The following is a 17048-nucleotide window of genomic DNA, read 5'->3' on the forward strand; positions in this document are numbered from 1 at the left end:
TGGTGAGTATGCAGATTACACTCTCCAAAATGGTCTCTTGTTCAAGGGTAACCAGTTGTGTGTACCTAGAGGATCCATGAGGGAGAACCTCATCCAAGAAAAACATAATAGCAGTTTAAGTGGACACTTTGGAGTCAACAAAACCTTGGATTTAGTACAGAGGTACTACTATTGGCCAAAGTTGCCAAGAGATGTAAAGAGGTATGTAGAGCAATGTGGAGTGTGTCAAAGAGCAAAAGGAGGTTCAAGCAATGTTGGTCTTTATCAACCATTACCGGTCCCTAACAGACCTTGGGAATGTATAAGCATGGACTTTGTAGTAGGACTTCCCAAGACTAAAATAGGTATGGACAACATCTATGTAGTATTAGATAGATTTTCCAAGATGAGTCATTTCATTCCATGTAAGACTACACATGATGCCAGCTATGTTGCACATCTCTTCTTCAAAGAGATTGTTAGGATTCATGGACTCCCTTTAAGCATTGTTTCAGATAGGGACATCAAGTTCATGGGTCATTGTTGGCAAACTTTATGGAAGAGACTAGGAACTAACTTGTCATTTAGCTCAGCTTACCATCCACAAACAGATGGTCAAACTGAAGTCATCAATAGGGTGTTAGGCAATTTGTTGAGGTGTCTAACTAAGGAATATTGTCAGACATGGGACCTAATTATTCCTCAAGTAGAGTATTCTTATAATGACAGTGTGAATAGGACCACTAGTAGAAGCCCTTTTGAGGTTGTGTATGACAAACATCCAAGGGGAGTATGTGAGTTGAGAGACCTTAGTACTTTGAAGATGAAGAGCGGTCAAGTAGAGGACTTCACTCAAACCATCAAGGAATTTCAAGAGTAAGTTAAGAAGGCCATCCTTGAATCCACTCAAAAACTAAAGGCCAAAGTGGATGAGAGAAGGAGAGAAGTTCAGTTCAAGGTGGGTGGCTATGTGATGGTACATTTGAGCAAAGCCAGGATGCAAAGTGGTAAGCCTACCAAATTGCAGATGAAGAGAGTAGGACCTTGTCAAATTCTAGAAAAAAATGGTGAGAATTCCTATAAGGTTGATTTACCTTCAGACTTAGTCATTTCACCAGTCTTTAATGTTGCTGATCTGGTAATGTACAAGGGAGAGATAGCAGAGCAGACTGAGAACCAAGCCAAGGTACTATAGGACCTTGATGTTAATGTCTTACCACAGGTGGAGAAGCCTATAGCAGAGGAGATCTTGGAATCAAGAGTGAAGAATTCTACCAGATACCAAATCTACATGGAACACTTGGTGAAGTGGGCAAGACAGCCTAAGTTGGAAGCAACTTGGGTGGAGGAGAGCAAGTTCAGGACACTTGGAATAGACCCGACTCTCATCTCTTCTTATATTTCTTAGTTGTGTGTAGAGGGGGAGTATGGTGTAGGAGCACCCTTCCAAACTCTCTCTCTTTCTTTTTTTTGTCAGTGTTATGCTTCTTTAGAAGCCATTGTACATGAATAAGAGCCATGAGCTCATGTGTGCTAGACTAGCTCCTAGTTTTAGGTCCTTAGTGTTTTTGTTGTGATTTCCTATGCAGGAGAGGTTGAGTGTGCCTAGAATGTGTGTTAGGCCTTATTGGCATGTTGATGTCCTTAGGATAGCCCAAAATAGGCTTAGGAGTCATGAAAAGCAACAATGGCAAAGTTGCTCAAAAGATGAAAAAAGTTGCATGACAACTTTTAAAAGTTGTCAAGCAACTTTTCAACCCAAAATGGTCATAGACCCTTGTTGTGTGTGGAGAGCCCTAATTTTGGCACACCAACCAAGGTATGGGTAGTATAAGTATTTGCAAACCCTAAATTAATGGGATGGTTGTCAGACATTGTACAGCCCTAGCAAAAAGACCAGACTGAGACTATAAAACGGTTACCAGTCAATTTGAATGAAGCAACCAAGCAAGTTAATGGATTGAGATACATCCAAAAATATGTGGAATTTATTTCATGGTGTAAATAATTTCATTTCAAGCAATTAGTTTAGGTGTTTATTTGCAGATTGTGTGTGTTTGTAAATAGTTTGTAAATTGTCTTCTTACTGTCCAGTTTTGGACAAGATTGTGTAAATGACTGCATAACTCCATTCCCCATGGTGGAACCACCATGAAACCATTGGGAATGAGAGTGTAGACCTTGTACCATACTGAAAAACAAGAAGGGCCCTTGAAAATGTAGGGAGGCCATCAAGAGACCCAATCCTAGGTGAGACTGAACAGTGCCCAGCTAGGAGAGGTTAAGTTGCAGAGGTCTTGGAGAGCAAGGTTGGATAGAGGAAAGTACACCCTTTGGAGGAGGTGTAGAGGAGTTTTTGAAGCATCATTGGTGTGAATGAGGAGCCTCCACCAATCCAGACAAGGTGGCTAAAGCACAAAACACTCACTATGACCCAGGCAGACCACAAAACCCTTAAAAACCCAAAAATTTTCCCAAGGCACTGTACGACCACTTGGAGGCCCAAAACATAGAAAATCCTTGAGCCCTTGCCAATTGAATGGTAGTCTACTTTGGAATTTTGGGTTGTGTATGCATCATTTGTGAGAGAAATCCCTAAAGGACCGAGTAGGAGGCCTAATTGGTCCTAATCCTTGTAACCCTATTTTGTAAGCAAAAACACAAACCAGTGAAATTGGTAGAAAGGTTGAAGGTAGCTGATAGTTTTGATACTTAATATAAGTATAGATCCAATAGCCAACAAGATGAGAGGGGGGGGTGAATCATACAAACTTAATCATCAATAAAAACATCAGATTCAATCTCAATAACATATATATCAATCATATAACCAAAATAGTCAAACATGCAAACTCAAGAGCATATGAACAATATAAACCTCATAACACTAGATTTAACATGGAAACCCAAATAGGGAAAAACCATTGTGGGATTTCGGACCCATTAAGAAATATACTCTTCTAGACTATGCTTGGTTAAAAGAAAATCCTGTTAAAGATTACAAACACATTGCTAGATGTGACCCGATTAAGGGATTTCCCTCAGATCTGTTAGGATCTTCACTTTGTTAGAAGTGACCTTGTCAAAGGATTTCAAACACTCAATCAGAATGTCACCTTGCCAGAGGATTTACATACAAGACTATTAAGTCCACTCGGTTAAGAGATTTTTTGTCACTTTCACAAAATAATAGTAATAAAATCTATCTGCAAATTCACATCTAAAATGCTAAAGTAGATTCCTATTTGTTCAATACAATCTAGACATAGAACTAATCTTGTCTATCTGCTAGGCTTCTATACTCTGTTATTCTAACAGGTCTTCAAGCTTCTGTGCTCGGTAATCACTATGTAGCATCCCTATGCATACACTTGCCCACATGCATTGTTTATCAATATTTTCCTATTTATAAACAATTAGGTAACAGCTTAATCTCCTTGATCACATTTCCCATGATCAATCATAGCCATCAGACCTTCAATCTTGTCCAGGTTCAATGCATCTTTCGATCTGAAAATTTTTTACCCCACCTTGGAACTTGCTTAATAGTCTTGGAACTTGTGCCAGGGTATTGCAGTTCAATTTGAGCTGTAGATCTTCATGCTGACTTTCCATTGCCTTTGATTCATTAACAAACTTCTTCCACGGCTTACCAATCATTGATCCGCTCCAGCTCATCAGCTTCTTTCATTAAATACCGCATGTAAACATTTAATGCATTTTGTTATAGCTCGGTTACAACTCAATAACAACTCAGTGAATACTAAACTTCACTCGGTAGACATTCTGCCTTCATTAACCGATAGCAATAACCTTAGGGTTTACTGACTAGGTTCCTTGCTTGATAACATAGGATAGTATTAACCTTTACATTTTACAACATATGTATCATGTTAAAACAATCTAAAACATCATGATCTCATCATTGTCTGACTCGGTAGTAGTTTCCCATTGAATAACTTATTCATTCCTTTATTCATCATATTCTTTCCTGTGTCTTTTACCGACTTCTTTATAATCTTCATATCATACTTCTCAAGATATGGCAACATCATACTGAATTAGAAAATCAATTTCTTGACATCAATGACAAAATAATAATATCAAGATAGTAAAACATCTTTAATCAGTTATATCCATAATCATCAACAACCTTCTCAATATCCTTATTGAAATGCCAACAATCTTTCATTGTCTATTATAATGCAATATTGCCAACAATCTCCCCCTTTAGCATTGATGGAAAAAGCAATTGATTTGACCTTAATAGATTTGGATTGTTGTGTGATTCTGAAATGCTGAAATGCTCTCCCCATACATTAGACTTCTCCTGTTTTCTCAGTCTTCTTTCCAATCTATAGTCTGCTCTTCTCCCCTTTCATAGGTATTCTCCCCCTTTGACTATAATGCCAAAAAGAAAAGAACTAAAACATAATTTGTTTCTGTAAGAAGTTATTTCTAGCTGTTGTGTATCAACTAAGTCTCGGTTAGAGCATTTGTCTTCAATTCCTGTTCCTTGTAATATTCTCTATATTATTTCTAGTAGTAATTCCAGTAAACTTTTAGAAAACATCCTAAAGTGTATAACTCCAACATCAACTCCCAAAAGATATTCAATAGAGTCATCAGATTGATGATTTCACCAAACTCGGTCAGTGAGTAGAAGATAGGGGTAGGATCCCTAACTTACTTCTGAGATATTCAAAAGTGTCCCTTGGTAGTGGCTTGGTGAAGATATCTTCTATTTACTCCTTTGTGCTAACATATTCCAACACCACTTTCTTCTCTTGAGCTTCTTCTCTAAGATAATGATATTTGATAGATATGTACTTTATCTTAGAGTGCATAACATGATTTTTTGAAATATTAATGGCACTAGTATTGTCACAAAATATAGTTATTGGCTCGGTAACTTTATCATTTATACCTTCCAACAGTTGTTTGATCCATGCAATGTTGGTACAATTCAATGCTGTAGCAACGTATTCAGCTTCTGCTGTTGACTGTGAAACACATCCTTGTTTCTTGCTAAGCCAACTCACTAGTCTTTCTCCTAAAAAGACAGCTCCACCACTTGTGCTTTTTCTATCATCAATGTTTCCTGCCCAATCAACATTAGTATAAACTTGTAAATCAAATCATTTCCTTTCTGATATACTAAGCCATAATCCTCTGTGCCTTTCAAGTATCTAAAAATTCTTTTGATTGCTGTCATGTGTGTTTCCTTAGGACCTACAGAGAATCTTGCAACTATACCTACTGCATGTGCTATGTCTGGTATGTTGTGAACAACATATTGTAGCTTTCCAATCATGGATCGGTAGAGTGTCTCATCAATAGATGCAGATTCATCATTCTTTGATAATTTATAGTTGGTAGTCATAGGAGTACTTACTGGTTTTGAATCATCCATTCCAAATTTCTTCAAGATTTCATTTATGTATTTGGATTGAGTATTGAAAATCTCATTTTTCATTTGCAGTATCTGTAAACCTATAAAATACTTTATCTCACCAATTAATGACATCTCAAATTCTTTGCTCATTTCATTTCCAAAGTTCTTGTATAAAGAGTCATTTCCACAAAATATAATATCATCAACAAATATGGTTGAGATCAGTATTCCATTTTCATCATTCTTCATGTACATGTTGTTGTTCTCACTTGTCCTTATAAAACCAATCTTAATCAAATAAGAGTGCAATCTTTCATACCATGCTCTTGGTGCTTGTTTCAAACCATATAAAGCTTTGTTCAACTTACATACCTAATCTTTATTATTGTCTTCAACAGATCCTTCAAGTTGTTCAATGAAAACTTCTTCTAATATTCCATTCAGAAATGCAGATTTGACATCCATTTGATATATCTTGAAGTTCTTGAAAGCAGCATATGCCAACAATGTTCTTACTCCTTCAAGTCTAGCAACAGGTGCAAAAGTTTCACCATAATCAATTCCTTCTTCTTGTGCATAACCTTTGCAAACTAATCTTGCTTTGTTTCGAATGACCTCCCCTTTTTTATTTAGCTTGTTTCTGAAAATCCACTTTGTACCAATTACATTTTTGTCCTTCGGTCTTGGGATTAGTGTCCATGTGTCATTCTTCTTGATTTGATCAATCTCTTCTATCATAGCATTTACCCATTCTTCACTGTTAAATGCCTCTTTTACTATTCTCGGTTCAAATTCAGATATCAAACATGTGTTCTTTCTCAATTTGTTCCTTGTCATCACTGGATCATCCTTATCTCCTATAATCTGACTTGGTGCATGATGTCTTCTGACATACTTGGCTAATATAGGCTCGGTAGGCTCTGTATGATCTTCTTCATCACTCAATAACTGGATATTTTCTTCAACAGTTTTCTTGGTAGAAATTCTCAGTTGCACATAGACAAATCCATCATAGTCTTCTGGTTCTTTGGAATTTCCTTCATCATTTCTTTCTACAAATTCATCAACTTTCACATTTGCACTTTCTACTATTTTGTTAGATGAATTGATCAGACATTTAAATGCTTTGCTTCTAGAAGAGTAACCTAGGAACATTCTTTCTTCACTTTTATGATCAAACTTGCCATTTCTATCATCTTTATGAACATAGCATCTACTTCCAAAGATTTTAAAATAACTAACATTAGGTTTCTTATCATACCAAATCTCATATGGTGTCTTCAAAGTACCTTTCTTCAATTGAAATCGGTCCAAGGTGTAAACATCTATGCTTATTGCTTCTCTCCAAAATGTTTGTGGCACCTTCTTCTCAATCATCAGTGTTCTAGAACAATCCGCAATAGATCTGTTTCTTCTTTCAGCTATTCCATTCTGTTGTGGAGTTCTCGGTGCATAAACTTGTCTTTTAATACCATGATCATTGCAGAATAAGTTGAAATCATCAGATGTGAACTCTCCTCCTCTATCTGATCTAAGACATTTTAGTTGTCTTCCTGTTTCACTTTCAACTCTTGCCTTGTACCACTTAAACATTTGAAATGCTTCTAATTTTTCTTTTAAAAACATTACTGACATCATCCTTGAATAGTCATCCACAAATAATATGAAATATTTATCACCATAATAACTTTGAACTTTCATAGGACCACAAAGATTAGTGTGCACTAAATCTAAAATTCCCTTAGAAGTGTAAGACTTACTTGTAAAGATTGATCTTGTCATCATACCCATCTAGCATCCTTGGCACATAGCATTCTTAGGTTTTGCAAGACTTGGTAGACCTCTTAATCTATGCTTCTTACTTATCTTGATCAGGTTATCAAAATTTACATGACAAAACCTCTTATGCCATAACCAGGTATCATCAATCTTTGCATGCAAACACTTATTCCGAGTTGAGTCAAGGTGAAATGTATTACCTTTTGTTTGTGTCCTAGTAGCAGCTAACTTTCCATTCTTGTCATGAACTTTGACAATTCCTTTCTGAAATTCTATTCAGTAACCTGTGCTATTTAGCTGTGCTACACTCAACAATTTGTATTTCAAACCTTCAACCCAATAGACATCATTGCATCTTGCATTATCAAGAAGTGTTATAGATCCTTTACCTCTTACTAGACATGGTGCATCATTACCAAATCTAACATAGCCTCCATCATAATCTTCTAACATAACAAACTTGTGTTTATCTCCTGTCATATGATGTGAGCATCCACTATCTATAATCCAAGAATCATTAGTGTTTATGTGAGATATTAGGGATTTTTCTTCATACCTTTCTTCATTTGATCCATCTTTGATAGCCACATAAACAACTTCCTCTATATCAGTCTCATCTGATTTATCATCATTAGATTCCTCATCAGCTATTAAGCATGTCTTTCTATCTCTTCTTTTGAAGTCTCGGTGTCCTCTGTAATAGTTATCTTTCTTGCTGTCATCTCGGTAATCTCTCTTTTTAGTAAAATCTTTGTCAAGATAGTTAGAAGCCATATGTCCAATCTTATCACAATTGAAACATTTCAAAGTTAGTTTTCCTTTATACTTACCTTTTCCTCTCGGTAACCTTTTGGCTAATAGTGCTTCAAACTCTTCTTGCTTTCTGATTTCTTCATACAATTTGTGCACTACTTCCATGTTCTTCTGAAATCTTTCACTTGCTCCATTGTGATCTCCTTCAGAGTACTTATATTTTCTTTCATTGTAATCATTAGGTTCATCAACATGAAAAGAACTAAATGCAGATTCAACTTTATTTACTGAAGATCCACTATTATCAAAATTACTTAACTCAAATGCATGTAGCTTACCAATAGTAGCATCCAAGGAAACTGGCATATTAGGTACAGACCTCAATTCATTAATTGCTGAGACTCGGATTGCATAAGTTGGTAGAAGGGTTCCTAACAACTTACTTGTTATATCTTTTACTTCAATAGTTCCACCTGCTCCTTTGATTTGATTAACAATCTCCTTTAATCTTGTACTGTACTGAGTTATGTTCTCACCTTCATTCATCCTCATAGATTCAAGTTGTCCTCTTAAACTATCTACTTTTTCTCTTTGAACATGTTCATCTCCTCCATATACTGATATGAGTTTATTCCACATTGTCTTTGCATCATTGTAGCCTTCTAGATCATTAAACTTTGAATCAATCAATGCAAATATTATTTCAATCATTGCTTGAATATGTTCTTGCTTCGCCTTTATCTCTTCCATAGTCAATGGATAGGTGCTCGGTGTGACAAAATCATTCTCCAGATAGTATACAACATATTCTCCAACTCCTGATAGATGTAGCTTCATCCTTTTCTGCCATGTAGAGAAACTTGACTTGTTCAGCTTCGGTGCATCCCTCTTATACATCTTTGGATCTTTAACTCAAGTGCCTTTAAACTTTCCTTTCGGAGTCCAAAGCTCTGATACCAATTGATAGTTCTGATACTTAATATAAGTATAGATCCAATAGCCAACAAGATGAGAGGGGGGGGGGGTGAATCATACAAACTTAATCATCCATAAAAACATCAGATTCAACCTTGGTAACATATATATCAGTCATATAACCAAAATTGTCAAACATGCAAACTTAAAAGCATATGAACAATTTAAACCTCATAACACCAGATTTAACGTGGAAACCCAAATAGCGAAATACAACTATGAGATTTCGGACCCACTAAGAAATATACTCTTCTAGAGTATGCTTGGTTAAAAGAAAATCCTGTTAAAGATTACAAACACATTGCTAGATGTGACCCGGTTAAGGGATTTCCCTCAGATCTGTTAGGATCTTCACTTTGTTAGAAGTGACCTTGTCAAAGGATTTCAAACACTCAATCAGAATGTCACCTTGCTAGAGGATTTACATATAAGACTGTTAAGTCCACTTAGTTAAGAGATTTTCTGTCACTTTCACAAAATAACAGTAATAAAATCTATCTGCAACTTCACATCTAAAATGCTAAAGAAGATTCCTATTTGTTCAATACAAACTAGACATAGAACTAATCTTGTCTATCTGTTGGGCTTCTAAAGTCTGTTATTCTAACAGGTCTTCAAGCTTCTGTGCTCAGTAATCACTATGTAGCATCCCTATGCATACACTTGCCCACATGCATTGTTTATCAACAGTTTCCTATTTATAAACAATTAGGTAACCGCTTAATCTCCTTGATCACATTTTCCATGATCAATCATAGCCATCAGATCTTCAATCTTGTTCAGGTTCAATGCATCTTTTGATCTGAAAATTTTTTTACGCTGCCTTGGAACTTGCATAATAGTCTTGGAACTTGTGCCAGGGTATTGCGGTTCAATCTGAGCTATAGATCTTCATGCCAACTTTCCATTGCCTTTGATTCATTAACAAAGTTCTTCCATGGATTACCAATCATTGATCCACTCCATCTCATCAACTTCTTTCATTAAATACCGCATGTAAACATTTAATGCATTCTGTTATAGCTTGGTTACAATACTAAACTTCACTCGGTGAATACTAAACTTCACTCGGTAGACATTCCACCTTCATTAATCGATAGTGATAACCTTAGGGTTTACCGACTATGTTCCTTGCTTGATAACATAGTATAGTATTAACCTTTACATTTTACAACATATGTATTATGTTAAAACAATCTAAAACATCACGATCTCATCATTGTCTGACTTGGTAGTAGTTGCCCATTGAATACCTTATTCATTCCTTTATTCATCATATTCTTTCCTGTGTCTTTTACCAACTTCTTTATAATCTTCATATCATACTTCTTAAGATATGGCAACATCATACTGAACTAGAAAATCAATTTCTTGACATCAATGACAAAATAATAATATCAAGATAGTAAAACATATTTAATCAGTTATATCCATAATCATCAACAACCTTCTCAATATCCTTATTGAAATGCCAACAATCTTTCATTGTCTATTATAATGCAATATTGCCAAGAATAGCTACTTCTTGGGGGCACATGGAGGGATGTATAACATGGTTTAAGACCTAATTTAACCTTGCTAAGACCCTGGAAGGTGTGTAACAAGCCTTAGCCCTTTTTAGCCATAGTAAGGGATTTTGAGTCTCATGAGTAGATGAGACCCTAGGAGCAGCATAGCAACTCATTGGTGGGTGGATTGGGCAAGGTCAAGGGATTTATTAAGCAAGGGAAGTCCTAGAGACCCTAGGGTGTGGGGAGAACACCAGGTGATCCAAGGAAAGGATCCAAGAGCATAGACTAGGCTAGTCTATCCCAAGCATCAACCCATCAAGAAACCATCAACTTAATCCTATTGTTAGACAACATATACTTAAACTTTTTCAAACTCCTAACAATAACAAGAACATATTTTTCAACAAAAGAATATTTCTCCTCATAATCCTTAAGGCCTTGACTGAAAAAGGCCAAAGGCTGCTCCAAACCATGCTCATTTTCTTAAACTAACATAGCTGAGATGTTGTCAATATTGCCATAAGCTTACAAAATAAAGTCTTTTGAGAAATCTAGGTTTAGCAAAGTAGGAGCAGCTGCAAGTGCCTCTTTTATAAGCTCAAAACTCCTCCTCCCATCCTTAGACTAGCTGAAAGGAATATCCTTTTTCAACATAGAAGTTAGAGATTTTAATAATTCTGCAATATCTGGAATAAACCTCCTAACAAAATAAATCCTACCCAAGAAGCTTTGTAAGCCCTTCTTGTGTGCTGGTAGAGGTAAGGAAAGAATAGCACTTACCCTCTCTGGATCAATAGTAATACCCTATTTTGACACCACATAGCCCAGGAGCTTACACTCATGAACATAGAACACACATTTCTTTGGGTTAAGAGATATACCATACTCTCTACACCTCTCAAAAATTTTCTTTAGGTGAGCTAGGTGTTCAACTGAATTTCTGGAATAAACAGTGATATCATCCAAATAAACAAGTATAAATTTATACATCAAATCATGAAATGCCATATCCATAGCATGCTGAAAAGTGGCACCAACATTTAACAAACCAAATGGAATCTTTTTATAGGCCAAAGTGCCCCATTTAGTTGTAAATGTTGTTTTGAATTGATTTTCCTCTTTAACTAAAACTTGGTTATAACCTGAAAAACCATCTAGCAAGGAGAATCTCTCAGAACCTGCAACAACTTGTAGAATCTGCCCCATAGAGGGCATCGGATATCTATCCTTCAAAGAGGCTCCATTGAGATCTTGGAAATCAACACAAAGTCTTATTTCACCATTCTTTTTCCTAACTAGGACAAGGTTTGACACCCAAGAGGTGTGTTTGATAGGAAAAATGATGTTTCTCTTAATGAGTTTATTAAGTTCTTTGACCATAAGGGGCTCCAACTTTGGATTAAGAGGTCCCTATTTTTGCCTCACATGTTTAGCATTTGGCTCAAGCTCTATGGTATGTTGGGCAATACTAGGGTCAACGCCTTTTAAATTAGAATATTGCCAAGAAAATGTATCACTAAACTCTTGGCGTAGTAAAACAAATGCATGCCTTTCCTCTAAAGTACAAACCTTGCCAAGCTTTAACAGCTTATCCTTGAAAATCTCAACATTTTCATAATGTTCCTCCTTGATCTACAAGCTGGATTTTTCTTTTCTCACTTGATCATCCTCATTCAAAATTGACTCCAATGTGACCAAACCCTTAGGTAGCTTGTTTTTTTTTTAGTTGTATGACCTGATCATCATACTATTGGTTAAGCTTCTCTTGGTTGGCATTTGAAAACCCTGCCTCTTCCCTCAAAAAGTTAATAATTTGCTAATCACTATCAAAAACTTGCCAATGATCAGCATTGTTAGGAATGGAAGACCTAACAATCACTTTTACATATTGATGTTCATTAATATTGTTGATATCACTTGGAATATCATATTGTTCTCCTATCGCAACAAGTCTATCAACATCCTTATTAAGATTTCTAGGAACAGACATCAGATTGAAAGCTTGGAAATCTTCAATAAGATCCCATACCCTATGTTTATAAGACTTTAAAAGATTAATCTTAGTGGTATGGAGACCTCTTAATTGGTTGACAACCAGTTCACTATCACCATAAACCTGCAAATAGTTGATTCCTCTCTTCTTTGCCCATTGTAGATCATGAATTAAGCCCTCATACTCAGCTGTATTATTGGTGCAGCTAAGAGAAAACCAGAAAGCTACATAATACTTATCATCAATAGGGGAAATCAACATGCAACCACCACCAGCACCATTCTTACTTCTTGACCCATCAAAATAGAGCTTCCAAAGCTCATTTTGGTGTTGATTATCTTGTTTTCCAGCATCCTTCATCAAATTTGGGACAACAGAACCTTGTTCATGAAACATATAGACTCCAAGGTTTACCTCATCCATATTTTTAAAAGGATCTTCCTCAAGATTCCCAGCTGCCCATTCATCTAGAATAATGTCAGGAATGTCTTCAATAGGGGTGTTTGGATCACGTGGAATGGGTTGGTCATCTTGCTCATGAATGGTCAAATTGGCATTGACAACACTAGGGACATAGGGTTCTATGTGATCATTAGCTAAAGCTTCTAATTTAATAGTAACTTTAGTTTCATACCTAGTCCGAAAAACCATATGTGACTAGTCAAATGACAAATAACCCCCTAATTTGGTTGTAAAGTCTCTTGATAAGCAAATTACAAAGTAGGGTGGCAAGTCTATCACATATACATCTCGCGGAATAGAAAAATTGGGGCAAGCATGGAGTGTTAGACTCAAATTTTTAATGACTCCTATAGTATTTACAAAAGTCCCATCTAACTGCACTGCACCCTTATTCAATGGCTCATAAGTCAATCCTAACTAGTCAACCAACTACTTGGGCATGTCTAAGCTACTTGCACCTAAATCTATCATGCAATTATGCACTAGGTGTTGGCCAATGATTAGAGTGACATGAAAGGGAGGTGGTTTGTTTACCTTGGACTATTGAGACTATTGTTCACTCTTTTTTTGAGGCTTATTGGTAAGAACAACCTTTGAAGCTTGCTGATTAGATGGTTGGGCAGTCAAGGAAAGGTTAGACAAAGCATCATGTGACAAATCTTTTTTCCCAAGCAAAGCTAGTGAATCCCACATTGACAAGCTAACATGAGTTTTCTTCAACTGATCCAAAATATTAAAATCAGTCATACTGACCTTTGGTTGTCCCTTAGTAACAACAATATCCTTTTGCACTTATGTTGGTTGAGGTTGGCTTTTTGGTTGATCTTTGGTCATCACAGGCTGTGATCTCTGAAGAAATTATGTATTTTGAGCGAAGAAAGGCCCTGCCTGAGTTTGGGTACTTGAGAAAGGCTGATCATTATTCTTATCAGTCTACTACCTGATGTTGATAGCCCTTTTCTTGGATCTTGTGTTGGCTGATATAAGGATATATGATTGATTTTGAGGTCGATTAACCCCGCAAAACTCCTCACCTTGACAATTCATCAAAGTAACATCAGGACTACCTTGTTCCATGATTGTAGCATGTTATTCATTAACTTCCTCAAACTAATTTCAAAACAACACTGTTTTGCACCATCACTGCCTGATTTAACATGCCATTGGAGCATGTAGATTGGTTATGTTGCTGGTTGCAAGGAAAACACCACTCATAGTCAGCTACCAAGTTGTTCTGGACTGGAACATATCCCTTGAGGAGCTGGGTGTAATAGGATTATACTATTGAAAAGGCCTTTGGTTAAAATTCCTTGTTTGACCTTGAGAGTTTGGCTAGTACAAGGCTTGGTAGGGAGCTTGGAAAGGAATTTAGTAAGGTGGTTGAGTTTGGGCTTTCTTGATATTAACCAACTCATTACCAAAATTTTGCAGTCTTCTGTAGGTTAGTGTTTTGTTACTTAATTCTTATTATCTCCTGCAAATGACTAAGGACAACATGCTCTTGAGCTGCAACTTGAGAATTATATGCTGGAAATGAAGGTACAGTAGCTATAACAGGTGGAACTACAAGGATAATGGGTTCTATATCAGCAAAAAATGGCATGGGAGGCCTAGGTGCTATCTTCCCTACTTGAATAAGACTATTCTCAGCCCTAACAACAATATCAAATGTTGCTAGTAATGTATTCCCCCCCATAGATTGTATCATGAGTGCAATATCACTATTCAAATCCTTTAGGTAAAACAAAAGAGCATAATCATTGGAAGGTTTTACCGATGTTGGAATCTGATTCCAAGTCCTTTGAAACCAATAGTTGAAATCCATCATATGCTCATGTGGAGTTCTTTTGATGGTAGTGAGCTGCTCGACCAATGAAAGATGATCTAACTTCTCTTCAAAATGCTGATTTAAAAGTTGTCCCAGCTCATCCCATGTAGCTATTGAGTTCACAGGCAGGCCCCTAAGCCACTAAAGGGCTTTCCCTTTGAAAGAGGCTGCCAAAATCCTCAAAGCAACATTTTCTGCAACAATATGATGCACTCCACACAAGGAAGCCACATCTCTAATATCTTCAATAGTTGTTGTTTGATCCTCTCCAGTGAAAAATGACAAACTCTTAAGTGTTGCAGTTGGTATGTCATCATGTTGAACCAAATTTAAAGGACTACCCTGATTAAAAGTCACAAATGGATGAACCCTAGGGGGATGATTAAGAGCCATATTTGGTGTATTTTGACTGGAAGAACTTTCTAATAGTGGATTATTATAAGCTGTAACAATGGGGTAAAAATTGGAATTAATAGGGAGCACACCAACTGTTGCATCTGGAACTTTGTTAACTACCGTAGCTCTCCTTTTTGAGGGTGATAGCTGGGTATGATTGATTGAGTCTACACTTTGCCTAGTTTGGTATTTTCTCATAAGCTAGGAAGGTTGGACTGATAAAATACCAAAGATTTGAGTCGCTAGGTGTGAAAAATAATTTGCTGCTGCACACACCAAGACAACATACGGTGGCCTTCTATGAACTATAAAGTCCAATGGTCCCACTGGGCATGCCAAAAACTATTGTCACATGGATTTGCACCTAATGCAAGCTTGAAATTCCTACAATCCAGTGACACATTGGACTACTCTCAGGCTATGGGTATCCTATTATGAGAGAAGACCTCTAGATTATAGGTTGGCTTCCTATTTGATCACCTAAAGAACTTAAATGAATTTCTAAGAAAAGGGAAGAAGGATATGCAAGAAACCAACAACTAACTACTACTAGGTGATCCACCAATGATACAATGCTTGCAAACTGCTTACAGACTCACAAGATAACCAACTAATGAAACTGCTTAAACTCACAACTCAAACATACATGTTTGCATTGATGATTCTCTTGAAAGGCTAGCTTACTGATGTTCACAAAAAGGAGAATAATAATGTTCCCCCAATTTTGATGCAATAGAATCACATACACAATCAGAGACCTACACTATAACATGTACCTCACCCCTAAGCATCTAAAGAAACTAAGATAAAATGAAGGATTCTACAAAAGATTCATATAATTTTAATCAAAATGCTTACAATCATAACACTTAAACCAAACAATTTAAGGAGGAACTCAGCTTCTTTATTGAAAACAAGGAACTTTCTGCATTACAAATCTAGAAAAAAACTCCTAAAAATGAGTTACAGGAGCTTGAGTATCTTCTGCTACACAATCTCAAAACTCCTAAACTCCTTACAAAAGAGTGAAAAACAAACACTTATACCAAAGCTTGCAAAAAATTCAAAACATTGAATTTTTGGCTCCAAGATGGATCAGTTCTCATCAATTCTAATCTTTTCCTCAAAATCAAGTGGCTTAACTGAGAGAGAAACTCTTCCAAAACTACAAAAAAGAGTAGCCAAACTAAACACAAATTCACTTTATTTCGCGCTAAGTTCACTTGGACGCTACTAGTTACCCGACCATTTGATTTAGCCACTTGCATTAACCATCAATGAATAACAAAAACCATCAGGACTGCTGACGGCTTGTCTCTATGTCGCAAGGATTAACCTTTATGCACTTTTTCATTGTGGTATAGTGACAACCCTCAGATCTTCAGGAACCTGTTCGGATTTTAACCACTTTGCTTTTTCCTTTTATCTCTCCTATTTCTCTCTTCATCTTGGGCCCATGGGAATGAGAAATGATAGTGAACTTTGAACCACTTTGAACCGGTTCAAAGTTCAAGTTCAAAGTTGATTTAAAAAATATAGACATCCGCTCGTTTGTAGACTTTTGCCACATGTCAGCCTCTGATTTGCTCATGGGTCTACTTTGTCTGCCATCTGGACTGCCATCTAGACTTGGTCTGACTTGGTTCTTCATCTTCTCTCTACCACGTGGCACATCCTCATTCGTTTTGAGCCCACTTGGATGGCCACCTCAACTTCCACCTTGCCAGTTGCCAACTCGCATGAGATAACCAATGAGCATCTTCATCATGCGGTATAGTGACGACCGTTGATCTATCCTCAAACTGCTTGATCTTTAACCTCTTAGCTTCTCACCTTTTCCATATGTTCTTTGTCACCAAGTCACTATGATAACTAGTGAACTTCTTTCTATAGCGGTATAGCGATGGCCGTTAGATCTTTTAGACTATCATTGATCTTTCTTGATCTGCTCAGTCTTTAGTCTCTCTAAGAATCTGT

The sequence above is a fragment of the Cryptomeria japonica genome, chromosome 11 (assembly GCF_030272615.1).
Source record: "Cryptomeria japonica chromosome 11, Sugi_1.0, whole genome shotgun sequence".
Taxonomy (NCBI): Eukaryota; Viridiplantae; Streptophyta; class Pinopsida; order Cupressales; family Cupressaceae; genus Cryptomeria; species Cryptomeria japonica.